We start from the raw sequence: 22,938 nt of genomic DNA, 5'->3' as shown, positions 1-22,938 counted from the left end.
CTTATAATCAATAAAATAAAAGTACAACAATATTTTTTGAGCCAAAAAGCTCATATTTGTGTTGCATCCATACATATTAGTGCTATAAATATTTAAGTACCAAAAATTAAAAATGAATTGCACAATTGCAGTTCGGAAAACCTGCAAAACTAGAACTTACCGTTGAGATGTGACAGTTTGTTCGGCGTGTTGCTGCTGTTGCAAAGTGTGCGTTGGGTGTTCAGAATTGTTTATGGTCCGTGTGTTGAGAGAGTGCATTCTTAGAACTGTTTTCCCGATTCGCGGCGAGTGTGCGGTGCCATTCGGTGTTGTCAGATGAAGGAACCGCCAGAGCCGAAGAGCGTGGGCGAGAGATGGCGTACTACCACTGCACCTGTCGGCGATTGAGTGCTAATCAATACGAGCGCTTACAGCGGCATCTGGTGGATGAGATATTAAATGAGGGAATTGGTTTAAAAAATCATCAATAGATGGCGATACTAGCTCTGTTGTAGGAAAAATATTAAAAAGATCTTTTTTAAAATATATCTGACCAATAACGCACAAAACGTCGGTATTCTATAGAACACTAGAATAGTGAACATAGGGTGTTAGCCAACCTGCGGTACCTCGGTAAAGAGGTTATTGATATTTAAATAAAAATTAGAATTTTGTTGGCGAAAAATAAACATTGCAGATAAGAAAACAAATATTCTAGATTACATATAGAGATTGCAAGAAAGGTACATAAAAAGAGGGGAAAAAATAATAAAAAAAGATAAAGAAAAATTACGATGGAAAAGTGATAGAAAAGGGGAGGGAAGAAAAAGAAGTAAACGAAGAAGAAGGAAATCAATAAAAATTAAAACATTAATAATAGAAATAAAATAAAAATGTAAAGAAAGTTAAACGAAAATAAAACAAATCGAATTCACTGTTATAAAAAATTCAAATCGGCTTAGACCAAGGCAGATTTTCCCATATTCAAAAAATAAATAAATGGCTCAGACAGTGGTAAAGTTATCTAAATATTGAACAAATCCTTGAACGAATAGAGTATTAAGGTAATTTTTAAAATCCTGGGTGTTTTTAGGCAAAGATTGAAAGGTGAAAATTATATAATATTCTCCACAGGTCCCTTAAATATTGTCTAGACATCCTATTGAATGAAAAATCATATTCAAGCAACAAAAGAAAAGGTCATAACAGTACTATTATTCAAATAGTTTATAAACTAAGAGTGCACAAAATATCATCCTCATCATTTTTATTAGCATAGTCACTGAAGGTGTGAATTTTTTGACGACATTTTTTGTCTGCATGTACAACAGTGATTTCCTTAAAACACATAATAGGTAGCTTGTCATCATCATGTTGGTTTAATCCACAAATGAGTACAATATCATCCGTGGTTTTCGAAATAGACTCGTTTTCTGGAATCATATTAATATTTTATTTGACATTTCCTCATTGTATATAATGGCTAGGAAATGTGTGAAATATCATTTGCCTGATACATTGTCGTTCAGTTTTTGGCATTCTAAAAATGCCTCGGTATTCCATAGAACATTGGATTTCAAAATTTGCCAATAACTTATATATAAGTGTGTTTTTCCCTGGGAGAAAAATCCATTTGTTTAAAAATATGGAATTGCTGCTGAAAGACACTTCAAATGAATTCTTTTCTAAATACATGATTTTTTTTCTCGCTCATATTTCACTCCTTCAGTGACTATACTAATAAAATCTCTTACATTTTCTTTTCAATAAAATGTCGAATTTTTAAAAAGTGGTGTGGAATTTATTAACTTGAATGTGTGGTTTTGCAAATGAGAAGTTTCATTTTGTAAATAACCACATAAATATTTTGAAAAAAGTTTTGGGGTCCTTTCTATTTCTTCAAAATATGTATAAGAGAAAAGAAACAGATCTAATTATAATCTCTAAAAATATACACAGCTTCTAAATAAACGAATACTCAACAGCAATCATAACCTTAAAAGTACATCTGTATAGTGTAACTCAATAATCAATCAAGATTTAAAATATGGTTATTATTCATTACTTATCAAACCAGGATGGCAATATAGTTCCCGAGTTAATATAATAAGAGGAAGGAATTGCACTTTTGGACAGTTCTTAAAATAATATAAACATATTTTTTTAACTTGGATAAAATGTAAAGTTAAATTCAATTAAAGTTAATTATATCAGTAAAGTACAACAATTTTTAAACTCATCATATTTGAGTTTAAACGGCGTAATAATATTTTTCCCACGGCTTTGCAAGTGTTCGAAAGTACAACATAGTAAATATTTGGAGGCTGGTAAGAAGTAGTAAAATTAACACTTCTATTTTTTAAAATCTAAAAGTAAATATTTGTTTCAAACTTTATAATATATTTTCTTTCCTAAAAATTATTTAAAAAATGTATTAAAAAAAAAGCTTACATATAATAAGCAGGATTCATTGATGAGTTTTAAACTAGAACATAACATTTCAAGCAAATATTGTTGTATCTTGCTATTCCCAAAATAAATTGTATTATTTGTCCCAAAATACTAAAGTATGCTTTTTTGGAAAAAGTAGCATTTAACTCATTTTGAGATTAAATGCATAGTAGGATTAATTCTATATTTACAGAAAACAAATTTCAAAGATATTAGTCACACCTCTTCATTACACGCAAACAGCAGTATTCTGTTCAAGAATTACAGTGTATTACAGGCCAGATGTTATCTACCCTCCATCGGTTCACTGTCATCTGCTTCAGATCGCTTTCAACACAAACCAACCATCTGGTAGGTGGCGTTCTTCATCATTTCCCTCTTTTCTTGAAATGGTTATTTTTTTAGTTGGGGAGGCAAGAACATATCTATATATATGACCCAACCATCCAAGACCAGATGCTTTTACTATTCTGATAATGTTGGATTCACCGAATTGTTTTTTCATATATAATTTCAAGATGTGTAAAATTCGCCACAGGTATATTTAGTTTTATTGGCTCGAAAATCATGCTTATGACTTTTTTTCAAGACTCAACAACATGCCCTATCCTTCTTTGATAGGCGTCCAACATTCACTAACGAGGAAAGCAATAGTTTTATCAAAATCTAATTTTAACTCATTTTTGTTTTTGTATTGATTCATTTTGATTTATGTGGCTTTTCCGAAGGACATAGAATTATAGATTAACCATGGAGAGCCTATATTTTATTTCGAATTTTTATGCTATTATAGCTTGAAATTATTGTACCAGATACTTAAATCACTTCATATTTTCAAAAGTATAATTATTGATCTTCTGAGAGTTGTTGCTGTTGATGCGTATTCCCCTTGGATTGAACTTCCAATTCACACTAAGTCCAAAAAATGAGGGGAAAGAGGGATGCAGTAGCTTCGGAGGGTAAGGACCCCTGAGCAGGTGAAAAAAACCATGAACGAGCCAGGACTCGAACCCGGGACACCAAGATCACTGAGAAGACGCGCTACCCTTAGGCTACGATGCCGGTAAAGTTTTATTTGTTTCAATAATATCATACTTGAGTCCATTTTCCTTGCTGCATTTCCTAGTTAGACAAAAGCTTCAATAACAGCTTGTTTAATTCGCCCAATAATACCAGTATAATCACCAAAATCTTGTACTACAATTATGCTTTCATTTCATTTAAAGTCTATTACAGCTTTTTCCAGAGCCCTATAAGCTAGTTTCCTGGTTGCCGACCTTTCTCCGAGAAATGAAACACAGTTTTAATTCTATATTTCACTCTTTTAAAAAAGAAACTCTAGTAAAAATATAATAACCAAAAAGGTGATGAAAAAAATATGAATTTTGATTTTAATCATTGGTTATATTTAATCAATGGCAATAATACCCGTGATAATTACACCAAGCTTCCTGAATTTCTCTCTAGTAATAGAAGGACAAAAAATCGTCAGTTGGACTCACCAGAATTATGAAATTTATCCCATAGTTAAAACTGATACAAAAGATAGCATCCTTTCTTATATATTAGCAAAAGCTTCAAATTAAACTTCTATTTAGACTAAAGGAAAGTGGCAAATTTATCTTCCTCTCAGTAGTTAAGTTAAAATCATAAATAGCCAATAATCATTTTAGTAATCTTTCTAGACCATTTAAATTTAGAATCTCACCTAATCATGATCATTCAAATCTGTCTTGATCTTAAAATTCGTTATGTAAAAAAAGACAGCGGGAACAATTTAACGCTATAAAGAGCAGCTATAAAAGAAATAACATATCGGTATTTTGTTTCATACATTGTAAGATGTATGAATCAAATTTCATATATAGAATGCAGTGGCTGATACAATCAAGACAGTTAAGGTTAAAACAGAAGTTTCAAATACGATCATGCTTTAATGTTTCAATTTAGAAGTTCGAAGGCCATTTTTTATATTCAACACGAAAATTACAGTCATTCTACAACTGTGTTTAAACGAAATCCGAGGTTGTGCTCTTCCAAAAATTTTCTAGCATACGATCTTGCTTTCATCTCATAAAACTGGATTTTCAATTTACTTGAATAACACTGATGAAAAATAGTTAAGAAATATAGATCTTTGACAGAAATCTAACATTTTTACTGTATTTATCATGTGATTTTTGGCGAATAAATGCGGTTAATACATAAGTATTCAAACATCTTATATGCATTTTGTACACCTTTTTATCCGATCGATTGAAACTAGTATCTGACCTAACATTACATCTATAGTCAGAAGATCACCAGCCAAATTTCATATATTCAAGTAGTGTTTTTGAGTAATTTCCTTTACTTGCTTGTGAAATTATAGAGATACAAAATCAGCCTCTTGACGGATCTGGATTCAAATATGATCTTGAAGTATCTATAGTACAGATGTTAAAACTGTGTAATAATCGTTTTGTGTCGTAATCGGGCATCTGGAAAGATATAGATTTCGTTCAAAATTTGATTGAAATCTAGAAATTTGATGTAAATTCAAATTCATTTCTATGTAATGAAATCAAATGTCATTCATCTAACTTAAAGTGCTTTTCAATTATTGTGTTCATGCATGATGTCAAAAATACATTTCTTGATCACAAAGAGGTCTGAAACGAGGAGATCTGTCAAAATCGCAGGTTCCAATTTTGTTAAACAATTACAAATCTTTGTATACCAGAAAGGAAAAGTATCCTATCCAACCCGTCAAGAAGCAATGTAGGCAATCAAATAAAAGCCATCCATTCATTCCTTAATTTTCATCAAAAAATTGTGACTATATGTCTCTTGATATTATGAAAGAGCAACTTTATCGGAGATTGCACTTTTAATGTAACATACTGAGATCCCTGAAACTTATTCTTTGAATATCTGATACAGATTCTATGATTTCAGAACATTCGTTATTCCAGATATATCACCACTAAATATAATAATAAAGTTTCGGCCATAGATGATGACCAAAAATACAGGGTGTTTATAAAGTCCCGGACCCATTTTGATGTTTAATAACTCATAAAATAATAAAGATAGATTTAAATTTATAGCATAAATGGTTAAATAGACTCAAAAAGTTTCATGACCCTTGTCAATGAACTTCCACGTGTGCCCCCTTCGTCGCACGGAGAATATCAAGTCGATAGTCAATTTCACGCCAGGTAGCGACAAGCATGTCGGCATCCACAGAGCCATTTGCGCACTTTATGGCGATTAACAATGCCAGAAACATGAAAGGATGCTTCATCGGAGAACATTATGCTCTTCAGAAAATCAGCAGCCTCTTCTATCCTCCTTAGCATATCTGTTGCAAAGGCCATCCTCCTAGGTCTATCGTTCGGTTCCAAAACTTGAACAATTTGAACTTTGTATGCATGCAGTCTTAATTTTTTCTTAATAACCTTGTACACCGTCGAAATTGCATATCCAATTCTGTTGCCGCTGATCTCACAGATATTCTAGGATTGTGTAAAAATGTCTCTCTGACACGCTCAACATCAAAATCACTTGTGCAAGGACGTCTGGAACGTTTCTTATCTTCGATACTTCCAATTTCTAGAAAATTCTTTTTCCACCGCAAGATGCTGTTTTTGAATGGAGGATCTTTTTGGTAAATTCTTCTGAAATTTCTCTGTGCTTGCACTATCGATTTCATTTCTATGAACCACCATAAAATCTGTGCTTTCTCTTGTGGTGTATGCATTCTCCTTAATATCCGCTCGAATAAAACATCACATACAAAAGTACTACATAGAACAAACACATCAAAAGTAAACATAACATTGCAATAGTTGACAAAAACAAAAGAGAGAAAAATGCAATTAATAAGCAGACAATATTTAGAAAAGTACAGATATTTAGACTGGAAAGTGAAATTATCTGAAATTAACCACACGCTCAGACGATATTTATAAAAGTAAAAATATTCAAACCTGAAAAGGAAAATATATGAGTTATTCCATCAATAAATGTCATAAGTGTGTTTATATCTTTATTATTTTATGAGTTATTAAACATCAAAATGGGTCCGGGACTTTATAAACACCCTGTATAATACCAAATTCACATATTCACATTTAAAATATGCTCTAGGGGGTTATTGAATATTCATTATAAGCATTGGTCAAAAAATAGAACAGGGGGAAAAGAATGATTTTTTTCTCACAGAAAACGAACTATCCATTTTTTTCCACCTTTAGGCATAAAATGATTCAAATTTCTTGTTTAGTTTTCTGTTTCAAAAAGAACAACGATTCTTTAAACAAATAATATTAAAAATATTGCTGTAATTGTGCTTTGGGTGCAGAAAAAAAATTATTGATCCAAGGCATTATTTAGCCTTTTCCCTCATAAAGCAAAGAAAAGACATGAGAGTAAATCCTTTTAATTATTAATCCTTTTTATTATATGAAGATCTTGATACATCTTAATAGAAATAAAATTCATTGTAGCTATTTATGTATTTTCCATATCACCTCTTAAAAATTTGGTACGAAAACAACCAAGGCCGAGATAGCTTGGAGAGTAGGGTGCTGGATTCGCATCCTTGGGTTGTGCGTTCGAACGCCGTTGGCCAGTAGACTCCCTGTGTATGTGGTGGCTGGAGCTCGTATAAATATTTCGTGACCCCGAAGTTCTTTATGTCGAGGCAATACCACTGGGGCTTCAGAGATGATCATTCTCTGATTCTGGTTTAAATTACAGGAATGAAGTTCGCCCCGTAAAAAGGGTTGTGACGCTAAGTTGTACTCTTGGCCCTATATGGCGCTACTGAAACAAGATATGCTCACTCGGCTTAAAAAGACTGACTTCATCAGGGGGTTTGTCTATGACAAGTGCCATAAGACAGCCGTATTTCGCACAATTAAGAAGGAAGAATACTGTTAACTTTCTACGTGTGAAAATTAATTAAATATTCAATTTATCAAAAAAGAAATTTAGTCATTTTCCACCATAATTTAGCGATAAATTTTTTCGGAAGAAATAGTTTTGCACTATCGTAAAAATTCAAAAATTTACTTTTTAATCATATTAATTTCATTTCCAGTTAATTTGTCACACCAATTTTATTATTTTTTTGAAATTCAGTACTTGAATAAATGCAGACGATTTTGGAATAAGAAATTTTTTGAAACTTCCTTAGTAGCACTGGTAAGAATTTGAATTTTTCTACCTTTATTTTTGTTTCAATTTAAAATTTTTTAATAGTCTTGGTAACTTATTTTTTATTTTCTTGTAATTTGTTTCTTTTCAGTTTATAAATATTTTCAAATATAGTTTTATACACAGTTTGTAACAATGTTTTTAAGTGTTTGAGCAACAAAAGCACTCATGAAGATTGTTGGCAGAACACATTAACATAATTCTGGATAATTACTATAGAAAAGTTTACAATCTATATTGAAAAAACAAAAGTTTTTTTTTTAATTGAAACCCAATAAATTAATTATTTGTCCCAAAATATTAAGAAAAATCCTTCTTATATTTCAATATTTATTTAAAAAAAATTGAAGCATTTATATAATAAATATTGATAACTTGTTGAAAGAATTAACTATTGATGTTTTTTGTTAAAAAAATTACTGACGATCGAATAATGTTTTCAGACGATAAGATGATTTTGCGCTTTATATTGTTTGTACATCAAAATATTAGAAATAATATTATTTATGCTTAAAACCTAGGGCATATTTGCTAGTGATAAATATATTAAACTTTAAAGCAAAGCTGGTGAATAATGCTTTTTATTTATTTTTGTTTCTACCAATTTTGAGAAATGATTTTACCTAAAAACTTATTTATGAGATGTATCATTTTTATAACGAAATTACTGCGAATGTCAATTAGTTAACTGATTTAATAATAGTATAAATACATTTCCGATAACTATTTTCAACAAATGTTTTCGATTTTTTTTCCTATGTAGTGAAACACCAACTAGCAAAGTAAACTCCTGATAAATAAATTTTATTTATATAGCTGTGACATTCTAAAAATTATTCGCTTTCGATTTTCAGAACTAACCAAAACATATATGCCAAATCCTTTATTTATTAAGGAAATTTGGAAACTTTCTGAAAATGAAACGATATATCCTCAGTTTTCTTTTTCCTTCAAACTGGAATATTAATAATGAATATTTTTTGACCATTCTAGTCATTCTAATAAGATTTTCGAAATTTTATAAACAATTTTTATTTCTTGTTTCAATGCGCTACGATTTTCATTATTTAACATAACTAACTACTAAATAAAATGTTGATTAATCATAATTATTGATTCCAACGACTTCTAAGATAATAAATACTTTTTTTTTTTTAATTTAAGAAATTTTTTATAGTAGAATTTGTAACAAATTTATATAAAAAAACAGGCTCTTTTATATAGCAAAATATCTATCACTACAGTAATTTAACAAAAGCAAAATCAGATATTATATTTTATGACTGGAACAATAATTTATGGTCCGCTGATCTCTGTAGCTATACAGTACCAAATTCTGGCCATTTTTGCTTTAGAAAAATAATCCTTTTAAAGGTCTGAAATGTGTTACTAATAATTTCGATTATTGTTACATAATTTTATGATTCTTTTACAGAATTTATCATTTTGCTTTAATTATCCATCAACTTTGTTATATCAATTTCAAATTTTTTCGAAAAACTAGAAACTTTTGATGTTGGGAAAAAAATTGGAATAGATATTTACAATATTTATTCTTTAAAGTTCTAAGATAAAAAAAAAATAACATATATTTGCAAACGATTTTCTTTTAAGGATACCAAACGATATTGATTGAAAAAAATACAATGAAACGCTACTTTCTCTTTCAACGTTTATATGCCACCTTTGAAAAGAACAGATGAAAACAAATCAAGCTGCTTTTATTGTCTTTTAAGGTCAACATTTTTCCATCTCCTCTGAAAATATTTAATTAGCTCTGTTATTAAGGCTAAACAAATAATTGACCTTGAAAACTGTTATTGGTAAATAACTCCATTACACCTGGGAATCGACAATGAGGAAAGAAAACTCATGATTATATTTTCATATTACCGATGTTGCTCTTAGATAATGATAAGGTGTAGTTTCAATATACTCTTATTAACTTTCATATTAAATTTTCAAAAATAAAAGAATAATTATTTCTTGATTCCTTTTAGCAATGTTTCAAATATATCTAAATATTCAGTAGCCACAATTTTATATAAACTCTGTGTGTTTATCAGTAATAAAAAATATTTTTGAAAGTAAATTTCTTTGCATTAAAAAATTACATTTCATTCGCTTGTTTTTAATTTTTTTTCAGTGCTGTTCTTGCATCTCCTTTTATATTTCGAGCTTAAAAAATTCATTATTCAATTTCTCAATCTATGAGAGATATTTAACAAGATTTTTGGGAATTCCAATATAAATGGTGCTCCAAAATTAACGCAAGATTTGAATTTGACATTATTCGTGCAATAAAATGTTAACAACAGTATTAAAAAAAAACATTTGACTGCTGATAGTTTAGGGTTAATAAAAATGAAGCGTTCCACGATAGAGTAGCTCGTTTGATGGATATTTGACGAAATATTGATGAACAATATTTCAAAAATTATGAATGTCTGGTGGCCACAGTTCGAAAATTTGAGAAATGGCCCCCTAGATTGTGTGATTTAATACCAATTAATTTCTTTTTATAGGGCTATTTGAAGTCAAATGTCTATGCCAACAAGCCCACAAGCACGTGTGCTCTGAAGGAGGAAATTCAACTCTGCATCAACGAAATTCAGCCACTTTTATTCAAAATGGTGATAGACAATTCCGATAAAAGTGTGTATATGGGCCAACAAAGCCGTGGAGGCCATTTCCCATTTGTGTTATTCCATACATAACTCTATCCTGTGTACTTATCATTCAATAAAAATATAACTATTTAAAGAAAAAAAACTGTGTTTTTTATTAAATTTCAAACTTGCGTTAACACGTCGTTCTATCGCTCCTTTTTTACCGACCCTAAACTATAAAACAATGGGTTTTTAATAAGGTTGCCAACACTTTATTCCACGAATGGCGGCAAATTCAAATTTTGCGTTAATTTTAGGGCACCCTATATTACTCTTAGATATTCTAATAATCATATTTTAATTACCATTTTGAAATTGAAAAAATAATACAGAACAATAGAAGCCTTTTCAATTGCATGTATTCACAAACAAGAAATTAGAGGGCATTTGCTTCTCATACCTTTCTCGCATGCTTTCTAATAAAGGAGTTATTCTTCTCCCTACTCATGAAATTGTGGGCATTACCTCGAATGTCTTGCATATCATTAGAGAAACAATATTTATGAAACAATGAGTAGTATGGATTTAGCATTTTAACAGAATCTAGTGCGCTATCCTTGGAGCAGAATGCCTTGGATTTAACAGTAAGTTCCCGAAAATTGTATTCTTGTTTTAAAATTGTTTTTCCCAACCTACTGGTCACTACTACAAAATCTGGTACAGCACAAAATAATATTTTTAGTTTCATATAAAAACATTGCATTTTTGAGTTAAGTCGTTTACAAATTGTGTGTGCGTGTGTTTTAGAAATGATTTTAGCAAACAGTCATACAGTTCTTTAACGATTTTTCTTCTTTATAAATTCGACTAAATTGTCTAATTTTTACTTTTCGTCAAGATTTCTTTGTCAAAGCTATGGCAAGATCAATGCAGCATGCCAACAAGGGAAATACAAAGAAGAAAGAGACAGAGTGCAAAAAATTGCTCCGTGCTTATATAGTTTTTGAAAGGAAGTTGTCAACACATCATTTTGATTATGTGGGAAAAAATATAGTTCGTGTAATTTTGAAGTTGCTCTGAAGCAAGTGTTTGGGGAACTATTTTTAAAGCATGTATGTTATATATATATATATATATATATATATATATATATATATATATATATATATATATATATATATATATATATATATATCTTACATATAATACAAAACTTTTGAAATTTTAATTTTGGTTTTTTTCATCTGGGAGGCATAGTTTATAAAGAGCGAAGCAATGATCAAATTGGCGTCAAGCAAACAGGCAGAAATTTTTCTCTTTAGTTGTTTTACTATAAGATTCTGATAGAGATTTATTTGCCACGTGTCGATTTAGGCAAGGGAATCTTAGGTATCTTTAAAAAGTATGTGTGAATGCTAGGGATTTTTTATTCCTTCGTTTCTGATGTAGGAACTATGAAATCACCAATTTTACAACGTGCTTGTTAGATTTAAATAAATGAAAAATGACGGAATTGTATCAGGAAATATGAGAGCATTTTAGAATAATGTTAACATGGACTAAATTAAGATAACATTTAGAAAATTAATTCGGATTTAAATTAAGTTAAGAGATATCATATATATAATTACAAGAATTGTACACAAAATAAAAATTGAAAAGCATTTAGATATTTATGTCTAATACTCTATTTTTTAATGCTTTATATATTACTATTAGATATCAGAGTATTTAATATACTGCTATTAGAAATGTCATTAAAAATAACGTAAAAATCCTAATCGAATCGCCGGTAGCATTCTATAACATTTTGTAAATCTCTATATATTGGTTTTATTTAACAAGTGAAAATAAAGATTGACACGTGTAATTTCTTTCATTTTATATAATAGACATATGGATTGGAAATATATTAAACACGTGTAGACAATACAAAAGAAAACCTTTCTTAATAAGGAAATGGATCGAAATACTGGTGTTGAAATAGATCGAAAACACGCAAACAACAACTTTTACTGACTGGATCGATCGAAAACAGATGCTGGATTAAATGAAAGAAAATCTTTACTTGTGTGACTTCGATAAACAATCGGATTAATCCAGTTTGTTGAATTCTATTCTTAACTGAAATAACAGATTTGGCTGCTTTTCTTATCTCTCTTAAAACGTGAAGAGAGATTGTGCAATGAATAAAAAATATGCTATTGTTAAAATTAAACAGAAATTTCGAATAAATTTCATCATTATCTATTATAAATTTAATCATTATTCGAATAAATTTAATCTTCATTTAAATATAACAAATATTATCTATTTATGAATTTATGAATCTTGTGAGAACTATTTTAATGCTAAAAAGTATAACAATATTAAACAGAATATGTATAAAAGTTCCATTAAACCCTCATTAAATTTAAGCTTGTATTATGTTAGATTAATGTTGTCGAAGTCTTGATGAAATAAAAATTATAAATTACTAAATTTCTCTTTAAAAATTTGATTAATCGTTCTGATATTGTGTTTTATTTGACTTAAAATTCAGGGCCTTTAGAAAAAATGCTTAAGAGTCTTTGAAGATATCAGTTGCATTAGAGCTACAATTCAATTTATCTACAGATTACATAGGTACCTAAGAATTCGAAATGAATTATTTATTGCTGAATTAATTTCAGCTAATTCAATGAAAGATTTATTTTTATGAATAATTCTTTTAAATTCTAAAACCAAGGAATAACTTTACAAAATTTAAAAAAAAAAAAAAAAAAAAAAGATAGTTTTTGCCTTTAATTTTTTCGTAAAAGGGGTAGGTTTTACCAAAAAAAAAAAGCGTCAAACTTTATTAACTATAATCTCAAAATTATAACTAATCTTAATTATTGACCAAAAATCGCTCCAAGTTAGTAACAAAAATTTAAGCATACAGTCGAATTACTAATTTAAATGCTACGAATAATCCGTAATTAGATGTGAAAATGCATAATGATGCATTGCATCAAGCAGAACTCCGTTAATAGTGAGGAGTATATTCATCTAGTATCTCTTGCAGTCGTGGCGCCATCTCTTGTTAAAGAAACAATATAAACAAAAGTAAAAAAAATTATAGAAACTTAAATGTGAAATGAAGTCTATGCTTTTACATTTATTCTCGGGTCATATATGTGAGTTAAATAGAACAGAATTTTTAATTCTTTTCATATAAAAAATTATTAGAGATTTGCAAAATGTATAAAAATTACATTCAATGAGAAAAAGAATACTGGAAAAATAGTTGAAGAAATCTTCAATGATTTTCGAATTACACAAAGGATTTTAGAATACTGCTACTATATTTTTGCTATATTTCATAATATTTGGTAAATGCTCTCCTATTATTGGATTATTCCTAATTCCTATTAATAAAATTTAAAAGCTTTTGAATTTAGACAATTTTAAACAACACTTTAACTTTGAATTTCCCAAAAGCATTTCCGCATGTCTTTCGCAATTCAGATGCGATCTATGTAATTTAATTTGAAAATTATTTTGGAAAAGGGAATTAGAATTATTTTTCGAAAACAGTTCTCTTTCAAATGTTTCATAATGTTATGAAACTTTAAACTTTCATAGCATTATGAACTTAATGTTTAAACTTTCTTTAAAATGTTTTAAAATTAATGAATTTTTCCCCTCCTTTTTCAATCTGCAAAATTTAAAGTTTATTTGTAGAATGTGATGCCTAAAATTAACAATGATTGTTTCAAATTATATATTTAAATCATATTTAATATGTTATCAAATATTTTTCAACTCGTTGTCTAAAAAAACTAGCCAATCGAATTTCCGATAGGTAAAGACGCAACACTCTGACAATATTTAAAGCACATCAGTCTAATCCTTATGCTTTTATATTTGTTATGATGTACTTTTGAAATAATTTTGATATTTTTGAACTAGAACAACAATGCAATAATTTTTACTATTCTTATATAAAATTTTGCTTTTTATTTAGTTTTCAGCTGATCTGATTCTATATCGCATAATTAGAGAATTGCCAGTCGAATTTCTCGAAGCTCATAGTTAAAATATTTAAGAATTATTCAATACATTTCAATTTTTGTACTATGCGATGTTGCTAAACTAGGAATCAGTTTTTAAAAAGGAAAATTCTGTTTCTATTTTCAAAAAAAAAAAAAAAATTATTAACGAAGAAGAATGGATTTAATGTATTAAAACTTATTCCTTTGTTTAGTTCTATTGTCATTATTCATTTTTTATCTTTGCATTTCCAAGACGACAAATGTTAAAAATAATTTTCAATATTAAATAATAAATACCTTTATTCACTTTATATTAAAAGTACAAGGGTAGTATTTGAAGGAGACAGAATTTATTTTTAGCAGAAATCCGCAGTATTTTTTTACTAGTTGGATAAATTCTAAATTATTATAATATGGCTTTAACAAATTAATATAAATAAAAAAGTAAAAACTACAACCAGGATCTGAGTTCCTAATAAATAACTATTATTATAAGAAGAACAATATGTTTCCAATCGAAGAAACAGATGACCAATAATTATTTACGTACAAAAAATATACATAAAAATTAAAATAGAAAAAAAAAATGTTTTTAATTCCTGAAAAAATTAATTTTTAGATTATTATAGTGCATTACTTCCGCTGTTTTTTAGAAGATATATCGTTTGCACTTTTCTATGTCTACTTTACCAGCATAATGGATGATGTAATTTCGATGGTTACGATAGGTATTTTTTTAAAAATTGCTATGATATTGAATAAATTTTAGGAAAAATAAATGTAATTGAAATTTATATAATAACATAAATATACCAATATTTAAGTGCTTTATTTTACACTGAGAAATAATTTCATTCCTTCATTCTTTTGTAAGATATGAGGTGACATATATCACACGGACGTGATTAACTCTATGACGGATTTGCTGTGATCTAAAAGTTACGCTTTGATACAATTTTTAAATCAGGAATATTCATCTCATCAACAGCTTATAAAATAAATTTTCATGTGCTTATAAAAGATATACAAAATGCTAGAACAACCATTCAATAATAAAGTTATGTATACATTACTGAATGTATTTTAGAATTTAAATAAACTCTTTTATTCATAAAAAATATTTATTTAAAAAAATATATTAACTGCAGTATTAAGCTAACAGAAAGACAAGAATCTTAAAAATATATTGGTAAGAATGATAGTTAAGTTTAACAATTGACAAATAATAAAAATTCTTTGCATCATTGCTTTCATCTGAAGTCCAGTTTTAACTATTATTTATTTAGATCTAATACGAACAGGAAAATTTTAACTAAAATATATTCTACTATAAAATCTATTCATAATGCAAATGCAAAGTTGTAACTGCATGTTTTGGCTTGTTACAGTGAAAGAAAAACAGTAGTTACTTTTTAGAAAAAATAGAAATCGTTTGAATTGCATTGCATCAATAAAAAGTAATGTACAGTTTATACGTAATAATAAATTTAAATATCTATAAATTAAATAAAAAAAATCTTACATTGTAATTAGATTAGTGTGGCTAAAAGGATAATTTTCTGAATTTTAATATAATAAAATCATTTTCATTCGAGAAAAAAATATCTCCAATTTATCATTATGAATCCACATATTTTCGTAAATGAACATTAAAAAATTCTTCTCTAGATGTCCATTTCCATTTTAAAGTATGATTGTTCACAATTTAATAGTTTTATATCAAGCAGGCTGTTAGTTTAAGCATCAATGCACCGAAATGTTGACATACTTGCACATTAAATTTTATTATCATTGGAGTAAAAAGCGAAGTGAATATAAATATCGGTTTAAAACAAAAATGTTATTTTTTATGCTTTTAAGAACAGAATCTAATTTTAAAAAAAGTTTACAAAATTTCAAAGATTTATGCATTTGTAAGGTATTAAGTTTCCACCCGATCAAATATTTATTCAATTTTAAATGTAACATCGCTAACATTTCAAAATCTATTTCCTTTCAAAATGATGAGCTGTCAAACAGGCAAATTCATATTTCGCATCAGCTTACCTATCAGGTCTAAACATTGTACAATATATCTATGAGGTGTTTGATGTTCGGAATGCGATATAATATTATGAAGATGTTATAATAATATTATTGTGCATTTGGTGCAATAGAGACGAAACTGTAGTTTCTAAGGAAGGGAGAGGACATCGCAAATGTTCAGAAGAGTGGATTGACCCATCAACCATATATTTTATAAAATAATAACAATAAATAATTTGAAAATGAACTTGAATTCCAAAAATCAAGCAAACAATAGAGAAAACAAGTTTTAACCCTAGAATGCATGACTTTTTTATTTTCCATCCAAAAATGTAAGTGTTTTGAACAACTGTATATAATTAAGGGAAACTATCTAAAACATTTTTCATTTCTTTTTTTAAAAAAACAATACAATTTGCAAATAAATTAAACAATAACCTAGTGACACAAATCACATTATAACGATTCTGAAATAAAAATATAAGTCCTTTATTACCAAGATATTTTTTACAGCTCAAAAAATATTTTGATAGTTAATGGTAGAGCTATTTATACAACAGCCGAAAGGAAGACTCATTAAAGGAAGACTCATTTAGTAAGACTCATTAAATATTTTTCCCATGCAAGAAAGCTTTCCTAAAAGATTCTAATGTGCATATAGCTTAATAACATTCAAAACGTTCAACATTTATCAGATGAAAATTGGATCACAGATATGTGAGTCAAGGACTGATATGTGGTAACAAACAAAAGTTTTGTTTTTACAAAAAAAGAGAGAAAAAGAAAGAAGTATTTGGCTGTGAACCAAGCTTTTAAGCTTTATGTCCAGTTGTATTATTTTGCTGACTTTGGTGGGAACTGAAATTTATTCAGAGCAACTATATATCACTGTCAGTGAAAACCACAATTTCGCGCTTGTAGCCTGGTTAAAGTAAAAAAATATATATATTTTGATACTTTTTTTTAGTATTACCATAGAATAATTTAGCGAAAAAAGCATAAAGCATAATTTAGGCATAAAATAGCTGTTACGAGATTTTCATCAAATGTTTTAACGAAATGAGGCGCAAATTTCTGAATGTGTGCCACAAATATTATAATTAGGAATTGCAATACCGCACCCAAATTTCAATACCGGTATTCGGTATTTTTTAAATCTTAATACCGGTATTAGAAATTTTAGAAAAAGAAAGAAAACACAGGTGTTTCTTCGTTTTATTTGCCAGTTTTGTTAGAGAGTGTAAATATCACAAAAAATAATTTGTAATTTATAAATTATAACAGTATATAATCACAAAAAAGAAAAGAAACATCTTATTTATTTAAATAACAAAAAAGTGGAAATATCACTATTCAGTCTGTGGTACTATTACAAATTTTTTGAAATGTGATTTTGTGTAAAATAATTTTGTGTAAAAATTACCAGCTGTCGAAAACGCTCTTTCGGCATCTACGCTAGTTGTGGTACTGTTAGCAATGCGCGATATACTTTTTTCCAAATATTTACCTCTAAATCTCTCATCTTCAAATAAATCGATTTCTCCTCGGATGGTTTTGGATATAGATGATTTCTGTATTGTATTTTGGTCCGTTGAAATTTTTTTTATTTATCGCTAATTCTAATTTTTGTTCAAGAGACAATTCCTTTTCACTGTCGACATTAGTATCATAATAATCTTCTATAACTGAACCGAATTCTTCTGAATGTAGATAGGTTTGTGGGTAAAAAATTTTAAGAAAATTTACTATAAACTTGATCGATTTGAATTGGTTAATCTCTTTTAATTAATTGGTTTTTTATTTTTAAAATCATTATAAGTATGTAAATACCGTAAGATATTTTTTATTTCGTTATGCCTTTCTTCTGTGCGATTTTTCAATGTAATATATAATTAATTCTTCAGATAGTGATGTGTGCTTATCTTTCAGTGACTGCAACATGAAATTTATTATTGCATTAGCTGTTAATAAATTAGAATCTCTCCAACATAATGCCTCAATAGTCAGTTTTATTGGAAGTAGAGCTGATATAGTTCTGGATATAAAGTCGAATTCACTATCTGAAAAATTAATTTACAGGTTTAAGTCGATTATTGCTTTTTGGATTGGATTTCTCAGTTTCAAAAATCGTTCCATCATTAGGAGTAAACTTTTCCAACGTGTTTTATAATCTAATATTAACATGTATTCTGTTTTATTTTCAGTTAGTATATATTTAAGTAATATATCTTTTTTATAGGGGAACGTTTAAATATCTTAACATTTTTTCGAACTTTATAAATTATAGGCAGCAATTCTTGATAGACTAATATTTCATCCTCATTAGCAATATCTTCTTCAACAATTACATTGTCCTTATCTTCATTGCCAATATCGCTTTCACTCTTACTCTTTTTAAGGTTGGAATCCAAAGTTTCTATATCCAAAGTATTTGGATTCTTCTGTTTTTTATTTTTTTGGTATAATACATCTGTTACTCCTAATTGAATTCCATATGCATAGCACAACTGCTGATTTACACCAATCAACTTTCCAACTTTTTTCATAATTGTTGCTCCATCAGTCGTTATGGATACAATATTTTCTTTCAGAGATAATCCATGTTTCGCTAATTTAGATTTGAGCAATTAATTAAGACATTAATTAGCTAATTAGTTTCGCCCGTTAGGTAGACATAAAAACAAACACATATACTATTTTACTATGTTCGCGATACCTGAACATATAATGGAGACAATTTTAAAAATTTCTAGTAAATACCGAAAAACCGGTATTTAAACTTGTGAATACCGGTTTTACAAAATTGGACAAATGATCAAAATACCGGTATGCGGTATCTCGGTATACCGGTATTGCAATCCTTAGTTATAATAATAACTTCTCAATTTGTTTTCGGCACTTACGAAAAAGTCATTAAGCACTGTATTAGTAGTTATCAGTAATAGTAAATTAAATATATTCAGTAATTCGAAGAAAAAAATAATTAGAGTATCGCAAAATAGTAATAAAGAGCAAAATGAAATGAATACTAAGATCAATTTATAAAATATCGTTAGAATTTTTTCGTTAGAAAGAATAATAAAAAGTGAGAGTTACTGCTTAAATTTTTTAATTTTTATTTATTTTTATTTTATTATTAATAAGTGCGTTCGACGAGTATATATGTCAATCCAACTCTTTTCAACTTGGTCGATGTGTTGCTTTTTTATTTAATAAAAATGGAATATCCACTTTATTACGATTTTTTTGTAAAATTTGCCATGCAATCATATATATTGCGTTCGACACGATATTTGCCATCGCTTAGATTTAAAAGAGAGAGGGGGGAGGGGAAGAAATAAATTCCCCAGATAACTTGTTAACTTTAATAAAATGAATTTTATAAGACATATATGTGTGTGTTTGTGCGTGCGTGCGTGTGTGTGTTGAATTTTCCAAAAGAAATTCAACAAGTATTTTAATTTTGCAAAACAATGATTTTTAAACAATTCACTTTTGTGCCAAAAGAATAAAAAAATATACAATAGTTGAAGTTTCAAAAACTCGAAATAATTCCAAAAATCTTTAAATGCGACTGAAATATCATTGTTTAATAACAATACTAGCAATTTCAAATTTTTAAGATTTATAATGAAATATTTATAATCTATAAATCATAGTAAGAAATTCGTAGATCACTGAAAATTGATAACCAATGCCTCAAATACTATCACTTCAACTTCCATACTTTAATAACAATTAATATTATTTTTTAAAAGAACACTCCGTATATGATTTAAGATTTACAATCAAATTATTTGTTCGAATTAGCGAAAAAAATTGATTAATTTAAATAAAAAAGGCATATGAAACGATTGAAACAAATATTTCAAATTTAATTTTTTTTTTCATGAGTTACGCATATCCATGTGACGAGAAATTAATGTTTCAAACCGTATTTGTAATGGACCTTCAAATGTTCGCAAAATTAAACAAGCAACCCCATCATTACGCATACACACCACCGACACACGATACAGGGGGAGATTCCCCTCTTTGTATCACATTAAAAAAAACCTCATCTTTACATCCATCTGTTCCCCATCCCACCTCTCGCAAAATAGAATGGGTGAGAACGAGTGTGGGAACTGCCGCAGCTTCTCATGATTTCGAGCATCTCGATGTGATGGCAGGAACCTATTAATTGTTGAAGGAAAGGGTGGATGGGTTTAGTTAATTGTGTGCTTCTCAGAGAATGTAGAAACTCCCACGGGTTTTATTAGAGGATTTGTATCGGAATAATGAAATGTTTGAGAGGTTTTCAAAATTTTGACTTCTGGTTTTTAAAATAGAAAAAGAGAAAAATGCAAAAGCGAATTATTCAGTGGGAACATAGCTTTTGGTTCAATAGAATTGAGAGAAACGCAAATCGGTGTCCCATGTTTATTAATAAGATACTGACGTATTTGAAAAGGCGAGTCCTTGCAAAACTGTATGAGAACATATTGTTATTTTTTTTTCTTGACAGAAAAATAATTTAGCTTAGTCGTTATTGTACGTTAATAAAAGTTATTATAATTATAAATTTAAAAAATTGTATAAAATAACATTATGAATAATAAAAATAACATATTAACTATTATATGTAGCATCTTGATAAATAAAGATTGATTAAAATCACTGAAATTAATATCAACAAGAAATTTAATTAAAATAGTTATAAAAAAGTTGTATATACATAAAAAGGAAAATTCAATTTTTTAAAAAATAAATATAATATTTATTTTCTTTGATTTTTATTTAAGAAAGGTTTCTCAATGGAATACTCTTTAATTAATTTTATTTTTTTTAATTTAACTAAAATTTTAAAAAAATGAGCGCTATTTTCTGCTAGCTTTCTACAATTCTCAACGTTTTATTCAGAGGACAATGTTTAGCAAAAATTTTAATGAATGGGAATACAAACTTCAGGGTGATTTTTGTAATCTTAATTAGTATTTCGATTAAATAAAATTCAAGCGAAATTTTGAGATTTTTCTGCAACAATACTTTAAAATTTTACTGCACAAAAATATTTATACCATTTTAAGATCTACATTTGTTTTTTTTGAAATGATGTAAATTTAGTTTTTGCATAGTTTTCCTGAATTTCGACATTTTTTTTTTCAAATGCTTTTATATGATTTTCATTTTTGAAATCATACAAAATTATATATCATTTTGCAATAAAATTAAATCTTTTGCATTGTTTCATTGAATGTTAATTTGGGTAACTTTATTCCATTTTTGAAGACTGAAAAATAAGCTTCTGCTTATTACTTCTGCAGTTTAAATGGGAAATCATTACTCTACAGTAAGAGTTCAATTCGAAGAGAGATTATTGAAACAAAGCAGATCTAGGGGTTTTTATTATATATTTTAGTCTCTTTTTCAATTTGATATTTACAAAAGCTTAAAGTATTTAACGACATAATATTGTCATGGGACTGTATTCCATTAGTAAGACTCATGCATACAATGAGCAAAACAGATATAATGGTTTTTATATACTGTAAATTACTGAAGGACTATACACTTTGGTGAGATGGCGACAGAAATTAAATTTAGTTGGTGCCGAGTGGTAACGTGGAGAAAGAAGCGTGCAACGGAATGATATGATGTGCGTGAAAATAATCACCGGAAGGAATAACTAATAAAATTTTAAAATGTTTCATGTTTAAATGTTAGTCTTTGTAAAGTTGTGTAATGTAGTGATCGTCCCTATGTGTCAAAAAAGAAATAAACCATTTCGGTTTAAAAATCGGCCTGTTTTTTTTTAATAATCGACGCTACCATATTACAAGACTTTAGTCTCATTTTGATGTTTAAAAATGCTTTGTAGACGGTGTCACGAATTTTAAGTCATACATAAGAAATTTAAATGATATTAAACACAACTAATATCCAGTCGAAAAGCGTCTAGTATAATTTATTCTTCAACCAAAAAAAATATCAATAAAGGATGAATTTTTTTTCATATTTAGCATTTTTATAGCAAATTTCATGCTTTTATAAATTGCTTCTTCACATTTTTTTTTTTTTTTTGAAAAATTAAAATCACTAGTTGAAAGAGAAGGAATTTCACCCCCAAAATTTAAGATAAGTATTTTTATAAAACTAAATTAGCTCAAACTTTTTGAATGTCTAGCATGTTTTCATTCACTTTGAGTTTCAAATAGAATGGCCGCAAATTTTGAACACGCACCTCGACACTTTAAAAAGTTTCAAATACCCATACAACAAAAATATTTTAAATATGAGATATAAGTACATTAATATTAATGTACTTAAAATTTCAAGTAATAGTGTAAATGTAATACACAAATCTCTTTTTTCTTCAAAAAAAATTAAGCCATAGAAATATAATTAGATGGTTATTATTGAAAAAATATTATGCTTTGTTGAAAATGAGTTTTGAAAAAACAAGATAAGCAAATAGATAGAAAAATAAATAAGAATGCGAAATTAATCATTATGTTGATTATTATGTTACAAATGCTATGTAAATAATTTATTTTTAGAATTTAAAAAATCGATACCAAAAATCCTTAGTAAATTCATTATTATACCATTGATGAGTTCCGCTTAAATAATTTACTTGCAGGTAGAGGAAAATCGAACTAAAAGAAATCGAGTTT

At 28.1% G+C, this 22,938-nt stretch overlaps 1 protein-coding gene across 2 annotated transcripts in view; it reads right to left on the bottom strand.

Annotated features, from left to right (window-relative positions):
* The window catches only part of LOC129976633 (stress-activated protein kinase JNK-like), a 138,543-nt gene extending 138,167 nt beyond the window's left edge, over nucleotides 1-376 (bottom strand). For both annotated transcript variants that reach the window (XM_056090305.1, XM_056090322.1), the window contains exon 1: nucleotides 161-376. The gene's annotated coding sequence lies outside the window, so the exon portion shown is untranslated. The remainder of the gene's footprint in view (nucleotides 1-160) is intronic.
* Between the last annotated feature and the right edge of the window lie 22,562 nt (nucleotides 377-22,938).

The sequence above is a fragment of the Argiope bruennichi genome, chromosome 1 (assembly GCF_947563725.1).
Source record: "Argiope bruennichi chromosome 1, qqArgBrue1.1, whole genome shotgun sequence".
NCBI lineage: Eukaryota > Metazoa > Arthropoda > Arachnida > Araneae > Araneidae > Argiope > Argiope bruennichi.
Note: the sequence above shows the minus strand (reverse complement) of the source record. Positions and strands in the feature narration are given on the sequence as shown.